This window comes from Durio zibethinus, unplaced genomic scaffold (assembly GCF_047325235.1).
Source record: "Durio zibethinus cultivar Kanyao isolate XHJ-2024 unplaced genomic scaffold, ASM4732523v1 HiC_scaffold_325, whole genome shotgun sequence".
In the NCBI taxonomy this organism is placed as follows: domain Eukaryota; kingdom Viridiplantae; phylum Streptophyta; class Magnoliopsida; order Malvales; family Malvaceae; genus Durio; species Durio zibethinus.
Window position 1 is genome coordinate 107,501 of NW_028322948.1, and position 5,000 is coordinate 112,500.

Genomic DNA, 5,000 nt, shown 5'->3' on the forward strand with positions numbered 1-5,000 from the left:
TAAGCCTTCACGTGAAGTTTCGTTGGAAGATGACTCGTTTTCTATTTTTCACGATTTTCGAAACTTTTTACGGTTCGGGATTTTTTAGAATTTTTTTAGAAGGAGTTTTGGCCCCAAATTTTGTGGACGTGATCCTTCTATTTTTGTTGGCATGCACAAAAAAATTCAGCTAAAAACTCGAACCGGAGAAGATTTCGTGACCGTTTGAAAAAAGTGTCCCCGTTTCAGACACTTGAACGGCTACTGGCAGCAAACCTGTAAAATCTCAAATGCTCTTTAAGGGGGTGTGAGTTCTCAGAGGTTTGATGAGGGATAGGGGGCCAATACAAGGGCCAAGTACCAGCACCCATCGCACATCATGTGCGCACACCCCCCCGGCCCCCCTCCCAATCGTCGGAACCCCAATGCCGCCGGTCAGGTTCTCCGGCGGTACTCCGGCGATGCTCCGGCGATGCTGTCCCGAGTGAAAAAAATGCAGCACCAGCACATGCTGGAGCCAAGCATGTACACCGTGGCTCAAAATCGAACTTCGGCCAAGGCCTCGACCATCAATGGCACATGATGACGCATGGTGATGGCACATGCATCGACCATCATCGGCATAGGCTGCCCTTCGGTACGGGCACTTACCTCGACCGCCATCGGCACAAGCTAGGCCCTGGTGTGGGTTGTTGCCTCGATCACCATCGGCACATGCTGAGCCTTGGTGCGGGCGGTTGCCTCGAGCACCATCGGCAGACCCTGGGCCCTAGTGCGGCCGGTTGCCCCGATAACCATCGGCACACGCTGGGCCCTGGAGCGGGCGGTTGCCTCGATCACCATCGGCACAAGCTGGGCCCTGGTGCGGGCGCTTGCCTCGACCACCATCGGCACACGCTGGGCACTGGTGCGGGCGGTTGCCTCGACCACCATCGGCACACGCTGGGCCCTGGTGCGGGCGCTTGCCTCGACCACCATCGGCACACGCTGGGCCCTGGTGCGGGCGCTTGCCTCGACCACCATCGGCACACGCTGGGCCCTGGTGCGGGCGCTTGCCTCGACCACCATCGGCACACGCTGGGCCCTGGTGCGGTCGGTTGCCTCGAGCAGCATCGGCACACGCTGGGCCCTGGTGCGGGCGGTTGCCTCGATCACCATCGGCACACGCTGGGCCCTGGTGCGACAGGTTGCCTCGAGCACCATCGGCACACGCTCGGCCCTGGTGCGGGCGGTTGCCTCGACCACCATCGGCACACGCTGGGCGCTGGTGCGGTCGGTTGCCTCGACCACCATCGGCACACGCTGGGCCCTGGTGCGGGCGGTTGCCTCGAGCACCATCGGCACACGCTGGGCCCTGGTGCGGGCGGTTGCCTCGACCACCATCGGCACATGCTGGGCCCTGGTGCGGGCGGTTGCCTCGACCACCATCGGCACACGCTGGGCCCTGGTGCGGCAGGTTGGCTCGAGCACCATCGGCACACGCTGGGCCCTGGTGCGGGCGGTTGCCTCGAGCACCATCGGCACACGCTGGGCCCTGGTGCGGGCGGTTGCCTCGAGCACCATCGGCACACGCTGGGCCCTGGTGCGGGCGCTTGCCTCGAGCACCATCGGCACACGCTGGGCCATGGTGCGGGCGGGTGCCTCGAGCACCATCGGCACACACCAGGGCCCTGGTGCGGGCGCTTGCCTCGACCACCATCGGCACACGCTGGGCACTCGTGCGGGCGGTTGCCTCGAGCACCATCGGCACACGCTGGGCCCTGGTGCGGGCGGTAGCCTCGAGCACCATCGGCACACGCTGGGCCCTGGTGCGGGCGCTTGCCTCGACCACCATCGGCACACGCTGGGCACTCGTGCGGGCGGTTGCCTCGAGCACCATCGGCACACGCTGGGCCCTGGTGCGGGCGGTTGCCTCGAGCACCATCGGCACACGCTGGGCCCTGGTGTGGGCGGTAGCCTCGATCACCATCGGCACACGTTGGGCCCTGGTGCGGGCGGTTGCCCCCACCACCATCGGCACACGTTGGGCCCTGGTGCGGGCGCTTGCCTCGACCACCATCGGCACACGCTGGGCCCTGGTGCGGGCGCTTGCCTCGACCACCATCGGCACACGCTGGGCCCTGGTGCGGCAGGTTGCCTCGACCACCATCGGCACACGCTGGGCCCTGGTACGGCAGGTTGCCTCGAGCACCATCGGCACACGCTGGGCCCTGGTGCGGGCGGTTGCGTCGATCACCATCGGCACACGCTGGGCCCTGGTGCGGGCACTTGCCTCGACCACCATCGACACACACTGGGCCCTGGTGCGGGCGGTTGCCTCGACCACCATCGGCACACGCTGGGCCCTGGTGCGGCAGGTTGCCTCGACCACCATCGGCACACGCTGGGCCCTGGTGCGGGCGCTTACCTCGACCACCATCGGCACACGCTGGGCCCTGGTGCGGCAGGTTGCCTCGAGCACCATCGGCACACGCTGGGCCCTGGTGCGGGCGCTTGCCTCGACCACCATCGGCACACGCTGGGCCCTGGTGCGGTCGGTTGCCTCGAGCACCATCGGCACACGCTGGGCCCTGGTGCGGGCGCTTGCCTCGACCACCATCGGCACACGCTGGGCCCTGGTGCGGGCGCTTGCCTCGACCACACGCTGGGCCCTGGTGCGGGCGCTTGCCTCGACCACACGCTGGGCCCTGGTGCGGCAGGTTGCCTCGAGCACCATCGGCACACGCTGGGCCCTGGTGCGGGCGCTTGCCTCGACCACCATCGGCACACGCTGGGCCCTGGTGCGGCAGCTTGCCTCGAGCACCATCGGCACACGCTGGGCCCTGGTGCGGTCGGTTGCTTCGAGCACCATCGGCACACGCTGGGCCCTGGTGCGGGCGGTTGCCTCGATCACCATCGGCACACGCTGGGCCCTGGTGCGACAGGTTGCCTCGAGCACCATCGGCACACGCTGGGCCCTGGTGCGGGCGGTTGCCTCGAGCACCATCGGCACACGCTGGGCGCTGGTGCGGTCGGTTACCTCGAGCACCATCGGCACACGCTGGGCCCTGGTGCACCATCGGCACACGCTGGGCCCTGGTGCGGGCGGTTGCCTCGAGCACCATCGGCACACGCTGGGCCCTGGTGCGGGCGGTTGCCTCGACCACCATCGGCACACGCTGGGCGCTGGTGCGGGCGGTTGCCTCGACCACCATCGGCACACGCTGGGCCCTGGTGCGGCAGGTTGCCTCTGGTGCGGGCGGGTGCCTCGAGCACCATCGGCACACGCTGGGCCCTGGTGCGGGCGGTTGCCTCGAGCACCATCGGCACACGCTGGGCCCTGGTGGGTTTAGGCACATCTTCAAATTTCTGCCGTGCCAATGCCATTTTTATGGCTTGTAAATTCATACAACGGTCCCCTAAGCCTTCACGTGAAGTTTCGTTGGAAGATGACTCGTTTTCTATTTTTCACGATTTTCGAAACTTTTTGCGGTTCGGGATTTTTTAAAATTTTTTTATAAGGATTTTTGGCCCCAAATTTTGTAGGCGTGATCCTTCTATTTTTGTTGGCATGCACAAAAAAATTCAGCTAAAAACTCGAAGTGGAGAAGATTTTGTGACCGTTTGAAAAAAGTGTCCCCATTTCAGACACTTTAACGGCTACTGGTAGCAAACCTGTAAAATCTCAAATGCTCTTTAAGGGGGTGTGAATTCTCAGAGGTTTGATGAGGGATAGGGGGCCAACACAAGGCCAAGTACCAGCACCCATCGCACATCATGTGCGCACACCCCCCCGGCCCCCCTCCCAATCGCCGGAACCCCAATGCCGCCGGTCAGGTTCTCCGGCGGTGCTCCGGCGATGCTCCGGCGATGCTGTCCCGAGTGAAAAAAATGCGGCACCAGTACATGCTGGAGCCAGGCATGTGCACCGTGGCTCAAAATCGAACTTCGGCCAAGGCCTCGACCATCAATGGCACATGATGACGCATGGTGATGGCACATGCATCGACCATCATCGGCATAGGCTGCCCTTCGGTACGGGCACTTGCCTCGACCGCCATGGGCACAAGCTGGGCCCTGGTGTGGGTTGTTGCCTCGATCACAATCGGCACATGCTGAGCCTTGGTGCGGGCGGTTGCCTCGAGCACCATCGGCAGACCCTGGGCCCTGGTGCGGCCGGTTGCCCCGACCACCATCGGCACACGCTGGGCCCTGGTGCGGGCGCTTGCCCCGACCAGCATCGGCACACGCTGGGCCCTGGGGCGGGCGGTTGCCCCCAGCACCATCGGCACACGCTGGGCCCTGGTGCGGGCGGTTCCCTCGACCACCATCGGCACACGTTGGGCCCTGGTGCGGGCGGTTGCCCCCAGCACCATCGGCACACGCTGGGCCCTGGTGCGGGCGCTTGCCCCCAGCACCATCGGCACACGCAGGGCCCTGGTGCGGGCGGTTGCCCCGAACACCATCGGCACAAGCCGGCCCTTGGTGCGGGCTCTTGGCTCGACCACCATCGGCACACGCTGGGCCCTGGTGCGGGCGGTTGCCTCGAACACCATCGGCACACGCCGGCCCTTGGTGCGGCCGGTTGCCTCGACCACCATCGGCACACGCTCGGCCTTGGTGGGGGCGCTTGCCTCGACCACCATCGGCACACGCTGGGCCCTGGTGCGGGCGCTTGCCTCGACCACCATCGGCACACGCTCGGCCTTGGTGCGGGCGCTTGCCTCGACCACCATCGGCACACGCTGGGCCCTGGTGCGGGCGCTTGCCTCGACCACCATCGGCACAAGTCGGCCCTTGGTGCGGGCGGTTGCCTCGAGCACCATCGGCACACGCTGGGCCCTGGTGCGGGCGGTTGCCTCGAGCACCATGGGCACACGCTGGCCCTTGGTGCGGGCTCTTGCCTCGACCACCATCAGCAGAAGATGGCCCCTACGTCGAACACCATCGATACATGCCGGGCCTTGGTGTGGGCACATGCCTCGAGCTGGTGCGGGCGGTTGCCTCGACCACCATCGGCTCGCGTTGGCCCTTGTTGCGGG